This window comes from Periplaneta americana, chromosome 2 (assembly GCF_040183065.1).
Source record: "Periplaneta americana isolate PAMFEO1 chromosome 2, P.americana_PAMFEO1_priV1, whole genome shotgun sequence".
NCBI lineage: Eukaryota > Metazoa > Arthropoda > Insecta > Blattodea > Blattidae > Periplaneta > Periplaneta americana.
Window position 1 is genome coordinate 49,055,948 of NC_091118.1, and position 19,904 is coordinate 49,075,851.

Here is a 19,904-nt window from a genome sequence, read left to right on the forward strand (position 1 = left end):
AAATTAAAAAAAAAAACGTTTCCAACATTCTGATCAAGAAGATTTGTTGATATGCCGCCTCTCTCTACGATTTATCTAAAGATATGAAGAGACTTCGACTGCATTCATCATTTTCTATGAGCCAGTTCCATGATGATGAAGGCCTATAATTTGTCTTGTAGTTGTATTGTATTTCTGATGATGTGGAAAAGAAAGTCTGATGGCATTTATTCCACGAGAGAAATAAATAAATAAATAAATAAATAAATAAATAAATAAATAAATAAATTACATACTGCTCTTAGGCCGCCTTACCATCTTTTCGTATTCTGCTAATACCCATAGTGTTATTTTTTTTAATTGTTGCAGCACGCAATGTTGCATTTTTTTGCAAATATTGTAAGTCTTTTCCATGTCACAAAGTTGAATCACATTGTAGATGTATATTATTACTATTTAATACGAGAGAAATTCGTACCGGCACCGGGAATCAAACCCAGACCTTTCAGCTCTGCGCGCTGAGCGCTCTTTCCAACTGAGCTATGCCGGGACACGATCCACGGCGCTGGCCGAACCCCTTTCGTAATGATTTTACGGCCTTACTCGTGTCCCGGCATAGCTCAGTTGGAAAGAGCGCTCAGCGCGCAGAGCTGAGAGGTCCCGGGTTCGATTTCCGGTGCCGGTACGAATTTTTCTCGTATTAAATAGTAGACTAATAATACATATTGGCTACTTCATAGTAGCCGTGTAATATTCAATAAAGTGGGCGAGACCTCATACAAAATGAATATGTGATGTTGTAGGTGTATATTATGTATATTGACCACACAGTTTTCTTTCTTTCGACATTACGCACACAATGGGTTATCAATTGTCAACGGCTGGGACTATACGTGATGATGAGTAGACACTGTTAGTACGAACGTTCCCCGCGACTGCTTAGCGCTTGGTTGGATTATAAGGAAATTTGAGTACAAGTCAGGAAATATTCCTGTCCCAAATAACCACTACGAATTTAGATTTTTTTTGGAAGTATTTTATCTGGAGCCCCTGGCATGGAAAACCGATGCTGTAGCTGCCGTTTCCAAGACTGCAATTCAACAAAAACATCTCGTTTACGTAAAACAGAATGGTTTATTGTCTTCTGGGTCGGAAGAGGAAGACTATGAACTCTTGAGTCCATTATCGCTTCTTTACCTACTCCCTCCTTCCAAATGTCATAACAGTGTTTATACTGGTTCAAAACAAACTCCCACATCTGGCCTCTTGCAGGCTGCATCCACAGTGGGAACGCTGTGTAGACAGGAAGACAGTGAGGTGGTGTCTCAATACCAGGGTTCACCCTGGGGACAGCTACTGTGCATTGTCTGCGTGGTCTCTATCGGAAATGTCAACTATCACCTCTGCTTCGAATGACAACGGATGGCTCAATTTCTATACGACAGGTTTAGGTCTGCATTCAAAGGCTACCGCACGTTTATCAAGCTGTATCCCTTGAATTTCCTTTCCAAAGAGAAAGACGACACATTAATAAATTTACCATATTTTCTGTGTATTTATATTCCAATAGTGGCTTGTGCAGCAAATGCTGCGAACTAAGTTCATTAGACGTTCTAATAAAAATTTTTCAGATTTATTTTCAATGAAGTTATTTGCTTCCATAATGATAAAACATACTCCCTCTGAATGGTTTTTTTTTATGCCAAATACATTTTCTTGAATCTATCCATCCACCTTCAGTTTTTGAGTTTCAACGTGAAAACGCAAGTAACAATGTCAGGACGATCAGTGGGTTTTTCATGTGGGAGTAAAGCAATAGCTATTTCAGGTCATAGAGAGTAAAATCATTTTATCCTGCTAAGAGATCTTGCTGAAATGATCGGGAGACTACAAAATTTTGTGGGCCTCTTATTTTATCAGTAAATAATAACTTTTGGCATTTCCTTAGGAACTGCAATTTTTACGCTCTCTCGAGCCAATACTGAAGAGAATGACGCATATAAATATCTACACCACACCGCCAGTAAGTATATGAAAAAGACCCTACCCCACTTGATTAATAACTATAAAAATATTTGATTTTAATAACAATATTATTATCTTACGTGAGTTTTGTAGTTTATATTTAAATAACAGCCGCCACTCAGTAAATTATAGAAATGAAGATCTAATTTAAGATATTCTCTACTTACTTACTTACTGGCTTTTAAGGAACCCGGAGGTTCATTGCCGCCCTTACATAAGCCCGCCATTGGTCCCTATCCTGAGCAAAATTAATCCCTTCTCTATCATCATATCCCACCTCCCTCAAATCCATTTTAATATTATCTTCCCATCTACGTCTCGGCCTCCGTAAAGTCTTTTTCCCTCCGGCCTCCCAACTAACACTCTATATGCATTTCTGGATTCGCCCATACGTGCTACATGCCCTGGCCATCTCAAACGTCTGGATTTAATGTTCCTAATTATGTCAGGTGAAGAATACAATGCGTGCAGTTCTGTGTTGTGTAACTTTCTCCATTCTCCTGTAACTTCATCCCTCTTAGCCCAATATATTTTCCTAAGAATCTTATTTTCAAACACCCGTACTCTCTGTTCCTCTCTCAAAGTGAGAGTCCAAGTTTCACAACCATACAGAACAACCGGTAATATAACTGTTTCATAAATTCTAACTTTCAGATTTTTCGACAGCAGACTGGATGATAAAAGTTTCTCAACCTAATAATAACACGCATTTCCCATATTTATTCTGTGTTTAATTTCCTCCCGAGTATCATTTATATTTGTTACTGTTGCTCCCAGATATCTGAACTTCTCCACCTCTTCAAAAGATAAATTTCCAATTTTTATATGTCCATTTCGTACAATATTCTGGTCACGAGACATAATCATATACTTTGTCTTTTCGGGATTTACTTCCAAACCTATCTCTTTACTTGCTTCCAGTAAAATTCCCGTGTTTTCCCTAATCGTTTGTGGATTTTCTCCTAACATATTCACGTCATCCGCATAGACAAGCAGGTGATGTAACCCGTTATCCTGGACTTTCCTAATGGCATACTCTAGAGCAGCTATGGGGACTATCAGCAAAGTAGGGAGGGAACGCTCCTACTCACCCCACATTCGTTTGTTTGACAGGCTAGGGGTAACGCAGTTGTTTTGCTAAGTCAAGTGCAGTGGTGGATTCGACATACCTTGCGCATCGGTAATTTCTCCGCTCTTATTTCTTGTTTCAAAATCTTTACAGTATTTTTTTATAGGAAGTACACGTATCATACAATAATTATGACGGCCACCTATTGTCATTAGGCAAATTATATATTTTTCAATTGTATAACCATTCCTTTATCATGTGCACAAACAATTCTTGAACTGCCTTGTGATCGACATAATAAAGTATTTTTTTTAACAATAAAGAAAAAAGCAAAGCTCCATTGTCATTTAACTGCACAATATATTGAAAGATACAATGCTCAACATAATAAATTGTTTGTTTTTAAGACCAATGAAGTAACTAAGCTCCATTGTCATTTAACTTGAAAACATATTAAACAAAATATGAGATATGAATGAAACGAAATGCTACTGTAGGCTTATACTGCTGGTTTTCATTTTTTTCTTGTTGATTGCCCTCGAAATTTCTTGTTATTAACTAAAAAGCATATATTTGGCTCTAAAAAAAGAACAACTCAACCGTGGTACTGAAACTAAATGCATGTCTGTGATCCTAGACTTGGAGATACTTTTGGTCATATTCATTTTGAAAAGAAAAACAGCTCACAACAGTAAGTTAAGCCAAACATAGATACCATACGCATTGTAAATGTGCGCAGATTAGGGAATTGCTCCTCTGGTAGGTATTTAAAGAGATCTAATTCATTTTTTCCTAAACACTTTAGTAGCGTACTCTTTTGCATCTCTATAGTGGCTCTAATGCTTGGGTAACATCAAATACAAATGGATTATTGAACAGACACATCTCCATGTCCATTGCAGTTACTTCTGAAAATCTTTCTTGGAAAGAGAACGCATCAAGTTGGCCTAATATGCACTCAAAGTTTTAAATAAGTTCAGTTCCAGATACTTAATAAAATAATAAGTATCTAAATCCTAAAAATACCATAAACATATTTTGTTTTGTATCTTTTCACAAATATTACGAAAATAGCTTTTAAAATTGTAAATAAAAACTTGTAAGATCAACGAGTCCGCTTTATGCTTTCGACCAAAGTGGCGTTTAATATTGAAGCGTTTTATATGCGCAATCTTAAACCTACATATTAAGCAACAGACTTTCTTCTTTTTGTAAGTAACAAAAAATTCTTTCTGCCACTCTTCCTGAAACTGATGTCCCGAGATCGAAGCCATACCCGCCACTGAATGAAGCGTGTCTAGAGAAGCACCAGACGGAGGAGAGGGTCGGTGGAGTGAGGTAAGGCGGTTTTGAGTGCAGTGGCCCTTCGGAGCCATTTTTCCCCATGGTTGCTCTAGAGCAAAGTTAAAAAGTAAAGGTGATAGTGCATCTCCTTGCTTTAGCCCACAGTGAATTGGAAACGTATCCGACAGAAACTGACCTATACGAACTCTGCTGTACATTTCACTGAGACACATTTTAATTAATCGAACTAGTTTCTTGGGAATATCAAATTCAATAAGAATATCATATAAAACTTCTCTCTTAACCGAGTCATATGCCTGTTTGAAATTATGAATAACTGATGCACTGTACCCTTATACTCCCATTTTTTCTCCATTATCTGTCGAATACAAAATATCTGGTCAATAGTTGATATATTACGCCTAAAACCACATTGATGATCCCCAATAATTTCATCTACATATGGAGTTAATCTTCTCAAAAGAATATTGGACAAAATTTTGTACGACGTCAACAAAAGTGATATTCCTCGAAAGTTACTACAGTTAGTCTTGTCCCCCTTCTTAAAGATAGGTACGATAATGGACTCCTTCCATTGTTCTGGTACAATTTCCTTTTCCCAAATAGCAAGTACAAGCTTATAAATTTCGTTAGATAATACGCTTCCACCCTCTACTTATATAACCCCAAAACGTTTCATTATCATATCATCAATATACATTAATAGGTCTATGTATAATTAATGAAAAATAGTCGCATCATGGCATTAACTATAATAATATTTAATTTTTAATGGTAATAATGTCATCAAATCACCTCAAGTTTTGTAGTTTTTAATATCCAATACGCAGCTGTACTCAGAAAATTACACACCACAAAATCAGACCTGTAAATTAATTTTAGTAAGTCTTGAAATTTTTAATAACCAATTTAATTTGAGGTCTAAATATGTCAGCATTCTTGCAGATCATGGTCTTCGTGTAATATTGTTTACTGTAGTGTGTGTTTTCTTTTATTCTGAAATGCGATTAGTTAGTGACGACAGATGGATTTTAGAAAATAGGAATATTATGTTGAAAAGTACTATTTTTCTGAAAACCTTTGGGTTCCAAGCTTCAGAATGAGGGGTCATTTATTAAAATCCGTTCAGCCGTTTTCCCGTAATTTCCATTACCAGTTCAAATTATATATATATATATATATATATATATATATATATTAATAACTTCTGACTACTAAGTTTTAGTCGATTGGTTACCCTACCAAACTCCTTGATTCAGTTTAAAAACCATGTTGGGTCCGTTAAGCTGTATGAATTAACAAAGTTTTATTAATAATGCCGTCAAACTTATCCAGTTATTTGGAATAACACAAATGTTTTATTTTAACATGTTGATGAATGTTTTCGGTTCAAAGAAACATCATCAGATCTCCAATAAACCTACAAAATCTTATGAACAAAGTATTATAAACAATCAGTGAAATCATGCTTTCGCCATATGAAACAACAGAAGTAACTGTATGATTCGCAGGCCATGTTATCGCGGAACATTGCCATCCAATAGTAAATCAGGGGAAAGACACTCAAATAGAAATACAGTAAAAAATTAGTGTTGCACTGCTGTATTGAATTTTACCTAATTATACTTTATTTCATATGAAAAAAAAAGGTTGTGAAACGAATTAAGCTGAGTTTGCATTGCTTTTATGGAGAAAGTCGCTTCGATGTGGGAGTGTTTCGGATTAAGAGCATGTTTTTGAAACGAATTATGCTCGTAATCCAAGGTTTTACTGTATATAGAGTTTCGTGTTTGTTTTAAATTTAATTTCAAGTTTTGGTTTTGTAGGCTATATAATTTTTGGAGCTTTTTTTGTTACAGTAATATTTTGTTGTATAGGCCTAGACCAGTGATGTCAAAGCAAGCGCATTTTTCTGACCTTGACGTCATGCGCGGGCATCAAGCGCTAGGTATGGAAGGAGGAAGGATTATGTATATGAATAAACAACCTGTTGGATTAAGAAAACAGTGGTGTACAAACTTCAAACGGAACGTGAAATTTTATGTCGTTATTTTTATATGACTTCTTTCTGTTTGGTATTATGTTTATTGTCTGTAAAACAAAAGTGCTAACACCAATTTATTAACATTGCAGTTGTTTTAAACGTTAATAACACAATAAAGATTTAAGAAGGAATATTCACATAAATTCCATAATAGTACAACTATACTGTACTAAGGGAATGAAACACATCATCCGAAAGAAAGAGATTGAGTGTGACATAATAAGTTGGAATTGATATTGATGGTATTTTTAGCCTTGTTAAAGTAATCGATAAATTAATTAAAACAATATTATAGTACAAAGCAAAGTTACCTAGGTACTGTAAATGTTTTAATTGTAACTAATATTACATAACAAAACTCTTATCGCATTATGCTTTTAAGTAGATACTGGTGCGCAACTTCCTATCATCAGGATATTAAATTATTATCTCGAAATCCGCTGAAGCTATAGAGCTGAAAAAACACATGGGCAAGTATATTTTGCTTATGATGTAACAGTAGTTTCTTTGTTAATCCGTTTGCTTACAAACATTTTCCATGCGAATAATGCGAATATTTTCAAAATGTTCAATACCCTATCGTCAATAATACGTATTTACGATATATTAGATTTACGAAAACATTGTTTCAGTACCTGTAAGGCTACTAAATAAACATACCTTAAAATTTAACTTTCCTGTAAGAAAGTTAAGAAATTATTCCTTTTAAATAAAAAAGCAAACTTGTAAAAAAGTAGCATTAAAATTAAAACTTACATTCTTATAAATGCACTTATACAGGGACATCATTTTATTTTTACTAACATTTTTAATATTAACCTATCTATACCTTTAGAGAACCGGAAACACCGCTTGCTCCCCCCTCCAAGACTGGAGTTCGATGATACTGGCGTAAAACATAAATCACTCTACTAGGTATAGGATGGAAGAAAAGTAGTTCATCTATTTACGTAAACCAGGAAATATCGCGATTTTGAGTTTGATAATTTTCATTAGGTTTTTCTTTAATCAAAGTACAGTACTGTATTAAGAATAAGTGATTTTACTCACGAAGTGAGTTATCCATGCGATCGTATTCATTATGCAGTGTATATTATACTGTCTACAGCACATTAGCGTACAATATAGAGAAAAAAGTTAAATTGAAAAATAATCATAATATGAATATTTAAACACAATTTTGAAAATGGTGGCCGTTCATTTCGATACAGGCTTCAGTTCTTTTGTGCATATTATCGCACTATAGACTATTGCATCTAATTCCAATTGCCAGTTTCGTCCTTCGTACTAGTAACTCATGTTGAAATAATTCTGTACCTACTCTACGTACTGTAAATTCAATCTTCACTTCTGCCCGACCCGAAAATATAAAATTACTCAGACATGCTATCTACTGTCCGTCCAAGTGGATTGCAGAAAGGGAGGAAATCACGTGACAGTTAATTACTTAACGAGGCCCTTTTATGTAAGTTAAATTAAACAGCTGTATAATATTACGTAAACTTCCAATTCCTAAGAGAAATTAATGTTTTCAGAAAAGAGCTAAGACAGCCCAGCTATTACAGAAGGGAGAGCAGAAGCAGGTGGGGGAAATCGGGATGCAACGTAGGCAAACGGACAGTACCTGTGCGAAAATATGATTCAATATTGAAAGCTCTTTCGTCACTGGAAAACGCGAATATATTTCTGTAACGTACTATACTCAGTAACTCAGTACTGCTTATTATCTGCGGTCTTGGTTCTGTGTGGAGTTGGAACTTCCTTAGTAGGAGGGGTGGGAGTGAAGTACATTAAAAAACTCAGGTACAATAAAAATTGAAGTAAAAATAAAATGATGTCCCTGTAGTTGTACCCATGTTAATCTAAAAATTAACATGGATACAGTTTTAATAAGTTCTCTTCCCTTTATCCATTGAATCAGTGCTGGCCATCCCTGAATATAGCTCGACCAAGCGGCATATAGGCCTATTACCTCGTTCATCTGTCTCTTTCCTTTCCGCTGTAAAGCGCTCAGGCTCTCCTGAGCTCTAAAGCGCGCGCTTGCGCCTATGGGCATCAGTTGGCATGACTGGCCCAGACTATATGTAGAATTATTTTGTATGTCAAACATTTACTAAAAGAATTGTTTGCAGTTGTATACAATTTTATTTGTGCAAACCGACTGTACCTCCGTATAAGATAAACGAGAGAAACAGAAGTACCTAGCACTCCTTTCCGTAGCTTTGCATACCTAACTTGTGCTTAATGTGACCAAACACTGGGCTTTAATTATATTGCACGCTACTGTTATCTACGAGCCACCACTGCAAGATCTGCCAAAGAAATACCTTCACAAGTAAAAAGTTATCGACTCTTCTACGCAGTGGTGTTCGTATACTGTATCACGACAATACAATGATTTTTCTGTCTTACACAATACATAGGCACAAAAAAAACTTTCTTTGTGGCCAGTCAATAGAAAACGACTAAGGGAGAACTCATACCAAATCCCATTTCACACAAAGAGAAGCCTGTGAGAATAAAACCGGAATTCAAAGCTAGGGTGAATCGTAAGTTAGAGGCGGATTATTTTTTCCTTCCCCAGTGCCACCTGCCACTAAACTGTGACTTTCGTGCGGCTAATCGGCCCGCGAAAGCTCAGAAAGCCTCTTCCTGCACTGATTGAAGTATAAGTGATATTACGACCACAACTGGACATCACAGCTGTTTGCAGACCTGCCACGAGCACAGTACGAGCACTGTAATTCGATTCACACAACAATCATACTTTTTACGTACACACGGGGACCCAAGTGGTATTCTCATTGCATAATCAAACATACGAACCCCCGCTTCACCTATAGGCCTACGTGTATTAGGGTTGTATGTTTAACAAGATTCGTAATTATATTAATCACCTCAAGTAATTGTATCTTTAGTCCACCGCTGTGGAGTAACGGTTATGTTTTCATATAATTTTTCTTTGAATTTCGCTTTGACCTTGAAAGTCTTAGTTGGACGAAAAGGAGGTTAGAAACGATAAAATTCCAGTGCAGTGAACAGTAAAGGCTGGTTCACAATAAACCGGAAACGAGAATCGGAACGAAAACGAAAACGGTAAAATTGTTAAAATGTGTACATTTAAATGTGAGCATTCACAATTAACGAAAAGCTTGCCGGAGCCCAGGATCGGGAACGGAGAGTTGGCCAAGTTTCAACTTTGGCGTTCACGTTTCTGATCACAGCCCACTAGATTCATTCTATTGCCATCTAAAAGCTATTTTGTCGTCATATATTTTGTAGCAAGAAGACCGTGACATAACCTGTGCATTATTTTGTTCTGTGCTGTGCATCATGGAGCAAGTTTTATTTGATGAGATTCTAATATTGAGTGTTGAGGAAAATCCTCACGTTTACGATAAACGGCGCGCCTCGTGTAAAGATGAGAAAATGAAGGAGAATACATGGCTTTCAATAGCTACATCTTTGAACACCGTTCGTAAGTGAATCATATTTTATTACTGTATTGGTTGTATTACACACTACATATTCATGCTTCAATTCAATAACTACTGTTGTGTTCATTTTTATTCTATTACAAATGTTTCTTCTCTAATTATTTTACGTTATGGTAGACTTAAAATAGGTTGTGATAATAAAGATGCATGGGCATATTTATAGTACCGTACCTACTGCCCGTGTCTCACGTCCTGAACCGAGAGCTCCCTAGTACTTATAACCACGCCTCTTAGGTCTGCTCGGACCGGAAGGGCAGTTGCAGCGTGTGGCACGGCAGTATATTACATGTGCTGAAAACATTATCCTATGCCAGTGCAGGGGTCTTTTCTTTTTATAATACTGGATACTCTAATCGTGGTTACCACTATCGCTATTATCTCTGATGGCGATGGCGATGTAAGTACACAATAGGCCCCTCTTCGTTCAGTCTGGACAATTGCTGAATGGCCATAGAGCAGCATTTCTCAAAGTATGTTCCGGGGTTCCGTGAGCCCTATGTGATTTCAAATTTTATTTTATACTTTTTTACATGGTTATTTAACTACATTATATCAACTGCTAGGTTATTTTGCATCGATGGGATTGATGATAGCGAAATGGTATTTGGCAAGATGAGGTCGGGGATTCGCCAAAGATTATATGACATTCGCTTACGGTTGGGGAAAACCTCGGGAAAAATCGAACCAGGTAATCAGCCCAAGAGGGAATCGAACCAAAGCCCGAGCGCAACTCTGGATCGATAGGCAAGCGCCTTAGCCGACTGGGCTGCTCCGGTGGCTATTTTATACTTGGTGGATACTATAAAAATATATAAATGTTACGAAAATATGAATCAATAATAACATGAAACTACCGATGATAGTAATAATAATAATAATAATAATAATAATAATAATAATCTTAATAATAATAATCCAAGAATATGCGTAATAATATTCCAATAATATGCGTAATAACTATATGTTTAGGCCTAATGAACATCTAAAACGGAAAATAATACTTATCACTTTCATCACTGGATTCTCTGCGTATGTGTCCATTAAAACAAAATACCCAAAAGACAAAATGTAGCATATATGAGACTACAACTTTCCGCCATAAAACCAGATTGCAGGTTTAAAAAGCAAATACATTCGTCCCACTGAACAGAATTATTGAGATACTAGCTCTCACTTGTCTCTTAACTATTAAATACTAATAAAATATTATAAGGATTCCGCAGTTACACTTCAGATTAAAAGGGGTTTCGCGGTGGAAAAACGTTTGAGGAACACTGCCATAGAGGAAAGAGTTTACGGATGTGTACACATGACAACCGTAATCGCCATTAGGTCGATAATCTCAAGTAGAGACTGTAGCCTAGTCTACCACTGGTATTAGTGTTTAGTTACAGGAATTGATGAGTAGGACATAATTTGTTTTGTGAGGGGACAGCCTATACATTCGCTTGTCCATGGCTGATCTTGCTCCATAGCTGACGAAAGGAATCCTGAAAAGGCCGATGTGTTGAACATAGGGTAGTAGGCACATGCTGTACCTAGGAACTCCCACTCATCCCCTCTGCGTCTCGCTCCTCAAAGAAACAGCTCAAGAAGTGAGGCACGGGCAGTAATGAAATGTTTCAGTTGAAATTTCGAAGTTGGTTAACCTGTGTTTATGTTGGCTGCCTTGTACTCATGAGAGAACGTCATTGGTCAATTATACACAAATAACATCAGAATGCGTAATATCGACTTTACATATCGTTATTGACATGCATATCGATATGCTTAGTCGTCTACGTTCTCGGTTTATTTTGAATCAAAATTTTTCGTATTCAGTCCTCTGCTTCTCGTTTTCATTCTGGTTCTCGTTCCCGGTTTATTGTGAACCAGCCTTAATCATCTCCCCGTCCATTATAAAATATTCTACACAGAGTTTCACTCCTTTCTCTTCAGAAGAAAAGCATTTAATAATAATAATAATAATAATAATAATAATAATAATAATAATAATAATAATAATAATAACAACAACAAATACCGGTAAGTGTGTAGCGATATCGTGGGAGTTCAGTAAAGTGTGTCGTCAGTGAAAAAAGGTTGGAAAACACTAACAGGGGTTCCCAACCGGTGTGTCGCGACACACTGGTGTGTCTCGCAGTTCCATGGAATGTGTCGCGAAATTTTGGAATTCAAAAATAAATTTTATGCGATCCACAAAGTCTCTTTACAACGCATTTTTTATTTGCAATGAAGTCTTTGATATGGTACATTTTATTTTGAGACAGACTTTACCAATGAAACGTGAACACCTGCAACAATGCTCAGTTCAGTTTTTCAACCATAAGGCCACGTATAGAGAAACTCTGTGCAACTCACCAAACGCAGACTTCACATTAATTTGAATAGGCGAGTTTTCAAAAACGATAATAATTTTTTTTTATCGGTCGCCCACATAGATAGGCCTACGTTGAGATTTTTGACATATACCCTACCTTTGTTTTTTCTTGTTTTTTTTTTTTTTTTTTTTTTTTTTTGTAATGCCATTCAAGTTGCTGCTTGTTCTTTTACAATTTTCGATTGCGTGTTAACGTCAACCTATCTACAACAGTGGATGTTCGAAGCTACATAGAAGTTATCAGTGCTTTTTTCTCTGGCGGAACGCGCTGGAACGGCGTTCCGTCATCTTTTTGTTGCATTTTTCATAATGGAACCGAATTATGTGTGAATAACTACGTTTTTAATATGATTTTTCTTTGAATTCCGCTCGGATCTTGAAAGTCTTAGTAGGACGAAAAGGAGGTTAAAAACGACAGAATTCCCTTGCAGTGAACAATAATCATCTCCCCGTCCGCTATAAAATATTCTACACAGAGTTCCACCACCTTTTTCTCCAGGAAAAAAGTACTGATTAATAATAATAATAATAATAATAATAATAATAATAATAATAATAATAATAATATGATGATTGAATTTTGTCAAGAAATGCCTTTTTATAAGAATTGATATATTTTTTTTAATGTCTTTTACTTGTAACCCGACGATATGGACCATCGGCGTAGTTCAGGTGGTAGTGAGTATGTTCGAATCGTAGTTGGTTTGTTACCTGATTGGATTTTGGCGTAGAAATACCTACGTATTTCTTCTCTTGAGGTTTGGGGTCGGATAACTTGGGAATTGACAAGCAGGGGAAAGGAAATATAATGACAACAAAGAGAACGCTAGGAGAACAAGGGGAATAAAAGGAGATCAAAACGAAGACAAGAAGAACAATGGAAAAACAATAAGAATAGAGGAGGGAGTTACATTTTTGTGTGATCGTCACGTTCAAAGTTATCCTCCGCCATACCTAGCGAGGAGGAAGACGTAAATAGTTTCAGCATAAGGTGTACGATCTTCGGTGATGCGAGTGGAGACAACCAGCTATAGTCCCGTCGCTCAAATTTCCGGCAGCCAATCGCGTTGCAGGTCGGCTACATTTAAACGTGTGCGTCTTGTGATTCGCTGAGTAAGACGTTATTCATTTCTTAAGGCTCGATAAATACTTAATATAATCGCCCGCCATTTTGGCTCTTTCGTTGGCGTCCGCAGAAAGCACACGAAGACGTTATTTGCCAATCAATTATTTGCTGAATTACAGTGCGTTTGATTTATTATCATAGGAGCTACGACATGATAATGTTTAAGGGTGTGGCAAATAGATTCCTCGTATGGTAGCTCGGCAACGAAAGAACAAAAATGGCGAACGATACTACCTACCTAGACTTTATAGAGCCTTCACTTTCTATAGTTACTGCTTTTCTGTAATGTTCATGATTTTGCCCCTAGCAGAATAGTGACTCCCAGTGGTGAGTACCTGTTGACAGATTAGGGATAGTAGTCCTGGTGCTAAACAAGAGATACTTTGTGGTGTTCTACCGTAGGTCGGGGGCCGCCTGATTGACGTTTTCTTTGTATTTAGGACCTGTGTTTTCTGGTGACCGTTATAAACTTGCTTTTCCTTATCCGCGAAATCTCCGATGATTGAAAAGCTGTCTTTTGTGCGAGATCGTGCGTATTTGCTTGGTTTCCGCATAAAACCAATCCGCGGAAAGTCTAAAATTCCACATTCAGTATTCCCAACCTAACACACATTAGAATTTCCCTCTTCTTACCGCTTAAGTGACATATTGATTTTACTGTTTTAGGCTTTTAACATAAAATTTTTAGAGACGTTCAGTATAGTAATAATTATAAATTGGAAACTTACCACTGCAATTTCACCTAAATTGCACTGTTAATTTTTTTTTTTTCAATATTTGCAAAAATTAAGTAAACTCTACAACTCCACTAAAGTGACTCTGAATAACTGCACAAATGTAACAATTAATTTCAATGTGCAGAATTAGATGTCAAAGATATTTTCCATTTCTAAACATCTCCTTGACCGGCAAAATTAAACTTGCCAATGTTATTACTGCAATATGTTATATAAATAATATTGTTAAAATATTAAAATGAAAAATAAATCATTACATAACCTTACCGTTTGTTTTAAGTTCGCATTTATAGACTGGGGGGAAAGAAAAGACACGTATATCACGGCCTGCTGGAGTATAGTAAACACAGAAAACATTTCAAAGCAACAATGTTGAAGATAGATATTTTTGTTTTGCAAATTTGCCGTCATTGAACAGAAACCAAGATGTAGATTTCATTACAACTAATTAGAAATTCCTCTTTCAGGTAAGTAATAAACGATCTTCGCACAAAATAATGTACGATACACGAGCGGTATGTTTTCTCTCAATTCTCGGAAATTAAAAAAGCTCAACTACGTTTCGCTTTTTCAAACTTTTCCTCGAACATGAAAACTTCAACATACCGCTCTTGTAACGCATATTACCATTGTGTCACTTACTGGTACTCATCAGTGTCTATTCCCCGGGATTTGTAAGCTTTATTGATTTGTCTATGAAGTCTACACGCGGGTTGACATTATCCATACCTTCCATACACTTACACACAACAGAAAAACACACACACATTTACTAATCTTGGGAACTGAGGCTGGTGATTGTCCGGGATGGACGACACATGTAACTCATGTCTAAGATTTATCTAGTGCTAAGTACTTACCTAAACTGTAGTCGGGTATCTCAGTAATTCTGCTGGTCACTGTCCAACTTGATGGATGTATCACAGCACTTCAACTTTGATGAAGTCCAGTCTAAAGAAATCACAGAGATGTTTCGGAGTAAATTCAACATTTGTTAACACGAGAACCATCTATAAAACTGTCACTTCTCTCTATTCTGCCCACTCAACTGTTTATTCTTGTATCAGTCAGCAATCAGACGACGGAAAAAAAATACACCCGTAGCAGTCGTCATTCATTTGTCACTTTATTCGTTCAGTCGCTTAAAGCTGCACAGAGGAAAGTAAAGCGGATATAAAATTTTGACATGAGATGCAATGATACAGCATAACTTTCGTACTAAATGCAGTGAAAGAAATACGAAATCAGCAACGCATTTTTCAAGTTGTTACAGGTCTGTAAGTTTTCTTAAGCTAGGAGATAAAAATAAAGTAACACGTTTATATAAAAACAACACAAATATTACTTTTGTGCGAGATCGTGCGTATTTGCTTGGCTTCCGCACAAAACCAATCCGCGGAAAGTCTAAAATTCCACATTCAGTATTCCCAACCTAACACACATAACAATTTCCCTCTTCTTACCGCTTAAGTGACATATTGATTTTACTGCTTTAGGCTTTTAACATATTATTTTTAGAGATGTTCAATATAGTAATAATTATAAATTGGAAGCTTACCACTGCAATTTCACCTAAATTCCACTGTTAATTATTGTTTTTAAATATTTGCAAAAATTAAGTAAACTCTACAACTCCACTAAAGTTACTGCATTCCTGATGCAAGTAACATTAAGGAAGCCGTGAAAAAATCAACAAGATTCCAAAAAAGACAGACATATATCACGGCCTGCTGGAGTATAGTAAACACAGAAAACATTTTAAAGCAACAATGTTGAAGATAGATATTTTTGTTTTCCAAATTTGCTGTCATTGAACAGAAACCAAGATGGATATTTCATTGCAACTAATTAGAAATTCCTCTTTCAGGTATGTAATAAACGATCTTCGCACAAAATAATGTACGATACACGAGCGGTATGTTTTCTTTCAATTCTCGGAAATTAAAAAAGCTCAACTACGTTTCGCTTTTTCAAACTTTTCCTGGAACATCAATACTTCAACATACCGATCATGTAACGCATATTACTATTGTGACTTTATTTTAGTGAGTTAAAAAAACACTTAGTACAAGAATTCCTCTTTTTTCGCGTAAGTTTGTGTAAGTTAAAAAGACAAAACAAAAGATGACACATTTATATTCTATATAATACAAAAAATTACGATTTTTACGCTTTTGTTTTTATCGAATAAGAAAAGCAAAATGACATAAAATACGCTTATGGCATAGGCAACACGAAAACTACTCTTAAGACTTAAGTTTGTTTTTATCAGGCACAAAGACGACGTAAAACTGTAGTTACTATGGTAACATAAAGAAAAATGGGGTTAAGCTTACGTAAGTGAAAGGAATGTGAACGTCAATATAAAAGCAAACACCAGTTATCACTGCAGCACACAGATAAGTACACAACAAAACATCTGGAGAATGCCGGCGCTACCGTCACTCCACGACACGACAATGAATCGTATTTGTTTGAGAGCCTGCTAGGCAACACACGATACTATTCTGTTCTCCGCAAGTCACCGACTGACACACCAACACATGTGCAGCCTCATCACGCCCCCCACTTGTTGTACTAATCTACTCGAGCTTGGCTGTGCCTTTAAAAACTTGGCCTGCCTGTCCCCTGTCGATGATTATGATGCTTATGATGATTATTCCAGCAGGGGAAGTGGCTGGTGATATGGGTGCCAACACCGCGTTTTTCTGTCTCCCTTCCGGTACTCATTGGTTCGGAATATGTGACGATGTTGTTTTGTCGCCACAAGTAGGTTTACCGCGTGTTAGGTGCTGGTAATGGACCCAGGCCACAAGTAAGGCCGCTGCTGCATGGGGTGGGCCCACAGAGCAAGACTGGCATACGGCTGGGCTGCTGTCTAGGTAACTCACCATGTCATCATGGTTTCATACATGTCAATATTTACACATTTACTGGATTTGGTTTTACGGCAATGTGTATCAATTGAAGAGTCCACTGCAAGAGTGATGGATGTCACTTTCTTGTCGAAAATGAACCAAGACTGTCAATGCATAGCTTAAGACATATAGAATGTACATACAGAGTTATATGGCATTAACACTGATAGTCATTGTCCAGTAATGATCGGAAAATCACAGTTAAGCTTTGAGCGCTAAGCATTTCAAACTTTCAATTGCTTCTCCTGCAAAATGTATTCCAAATGACATCCATCATTCTTGCAGTGGACTTTTCAATTCATTCATTCATTCATTCATTCATAGTATTTTTCTCAAGGGCAAGTCTTTCACTGCAAACCCAGCATTCTCCAGTCATTCCTATTTTCTGCCTTCCTCTTTGTCTGGTCATATAATCCACATATCTTAATGTCGTCCTGGATCATCATGTATACCCAGATTGCTCGGCGTTATAGGCTTTGACGGTAACAACTTTTGTTAGGTTTGCTATGCTGCCATCTAGTTGTTACATAAGAAGTCGCGTCATAACTCCCATTTGAATTTCATTAGCGACTGTACTGCCATCTCGTGTTCGTTTACAGCGGACGGGTGGCAATCCTGGCGGTTGTTCTCTTCAAAGTGCAACCGATTTTAACATAGGAATGAGCAATCTATATGTGATCTCGGATGTCGTCTATCATCTGATAATATCTTCTTCTGCCCCGAGCTCTTCTCCCGTTCACCATTCCTTCCAGTGCATCCTTCAGTAGGCAGTTTCTTCCCAATCAGTGAGTGACCCAGCCAATTCCTTTCCCTCTTTCTGATCAGTTTCAGCTTCATTCTTTCTACATCCACTCTTTCCAACACAGCTTCTTTTCTTACTCTGTCCATTTCACATGCTCCATCCTTCTCCATATCCACATTTAAAATGGTTCTACTCACTTCTCTTCGTCGTAATGTCCATGTTTCTGCTCCATACAATGCTACACTCCAAAAAAGCACTTCACTAGTATCTTCCTTAGTTCTTTCTCCAGAGATGCTCCTTTTTCTATTAAAAGCTTCCTTTGCCATTGTTATTCTCCTTTTGACTTCTTGGCAGCAGTTCATGTTACTACTTATAGTACACTCCAAGTATTTGAAGCTGTCCACTTGTTCTACTGTCTCATTTATAATTCTTAAGTTTACCTTCTTTACTTTTCTTCCTATGACCATGGTCTTCGTCTTGTTCGCATTTATATTCATTCCGTAATGCTCACAGCTATCATTTAGCTCCAGTATCGTCTCTTCTGCTGACAACGCCATATCAGCAAATTTTACATACTTTATTCTTATTCCTTCTACTACCACTCCTCCCATGTTATGAAAACAGTTCTTTACTAAATTCTCCAAATAGATGTTGAACAAGGCACATGATGAAGGGCATCCTTGTCGTACTCCTCTCCCTATTTCACTTCCTTCTGACATTTCTTCTCCTATTCTGACTTTGACTCGTTTCATATAAAGATTACTGAACAGCCTCCTCTCTTTCCAATCCACTTCAATTTTCTTCAGGATCCCATCAGTTTATTCCAACCCACTCTGTTAAACGCCGCTTCTAGATCCACAAATACTATATACACTTCTTTATTCTTCTGTAGGTATCTTTCACCGATTATTCGTAGCAGTCCAATTGCATCTCTCGTACCTTTTCTCTTCAATCTCAGCTAAAAAGTGTTTTTTTGTGCACAGTTTACAATCACCGGTTACATGAGGCGTTTAGTATGAGTTTTAATGGACGGAGATATGCAACCATAGACTAAGCAAAAATTTGAATAAATTGAGATATTTGCACAAATCTGTTGCTGGCTGGATAAATTACTTACTTATGACTTTTAAGGAACCCGCAGGTTCATTGTCACCCTCACATAAGCCCGCCATCCGTCCCTGTCCTGTGCAAGATTAATCCAGTATCTATCATCATATCCCATCTCTCTCAAATTCATTTTAATATTATCCTCCCATCTACGTCTCGGCCTCACCAAAGGTCTTTTTCCGTCCAGTCTCCCAACTAACACTCTATATGAATTTCTGGATTCGCCCATACGTGCTACATGCCTTGCCCATCTCAAACGTCTGGATTTTATGTCCCTAATTATGTCAGGTGAAGAATACATTACGTGCAGTCCTGCGTTGTGTAACTTCCTCCATTTTCCTGTAACTTCATCCCTCTTAGCCCCAAATATTTTCCTAAGAACCTTATTCTCATGCACCCTTAATCTCTGTTCTCTCTCAAAGTGAGAGTCCAAGTTTTACAACCACACAGAACAACCGGTAATATAACTGTTTTATAATTAATTCTAACTTTCAGATTTTTTGACAGCAGACTAGATGACAAAGGCTTCTCAACCGAATAATAACAGGCATTTCACGTTTTTATTCTGCGTTCAATTTCCTCTCGAGTGTCATTAATATTATTTGTAATTAACTCAGAAAAAATCAAGAATGCGATTTCTGTTGTGTGGTGCCATTTATAAGCAAAATTAGTTGATTGCTTAAAATTAATTATTTGTTTTATTTTGCAATATTAAATCAACTGCTGGTTTTTTATTAAAAATCGGTTGGCCTTTTTTTATTATTACTTGTACTATTTTTTGTAATAGTATGAATGCTACAATACTCCTTGCATAAAATATTTAAAAAATAATCAAATGTACTTCGACGGTGAATATCTCGAAAACATATTTTTGTCGGTTGGCCTCTTATTGCCTAACTTCATCAAATTACAAACTAAAAGTAATAGTGTAACTCTATCTGGTGGAACAAGAATTTGTCACAAAATCGGCCACGT

General features: G+C 36.7%; 1 protein-coding gene across 4 annotated transcripts in view; it reads right to left on the reverse strand.

The window, feature by feature from the left end:
* The window catches only part of moody (G-protein coupled receptor moody), a 485,897-nt gene that overhangs the window by 432,556 nt on the left and 33,437 nt on the right, over positions 1-19,904 (reverse strand). For 2 of the 4 annotated variants that reach the window (XM_069817631.1, XM_069817653.1), the window contains exons 1-2: positions 16,499-16,747; positions 15,023-15,310 (exon numbers count right to left, since the gene is read on the reverse strand). The exons of 1 other annotated variant lie outside the window; for it this stretch is intronic. The gene's annotated coding sequence lies outside the window, so the exon portion shown is untranslated. Of the gene's footprint in view, positions 1-15,022; positions 15,311-16,498; positions 16,748-19,904 lie in introns of those variants that run through there. One more of the 4 variants, XM_069817660.1, reaches the window with a different exon arrangement.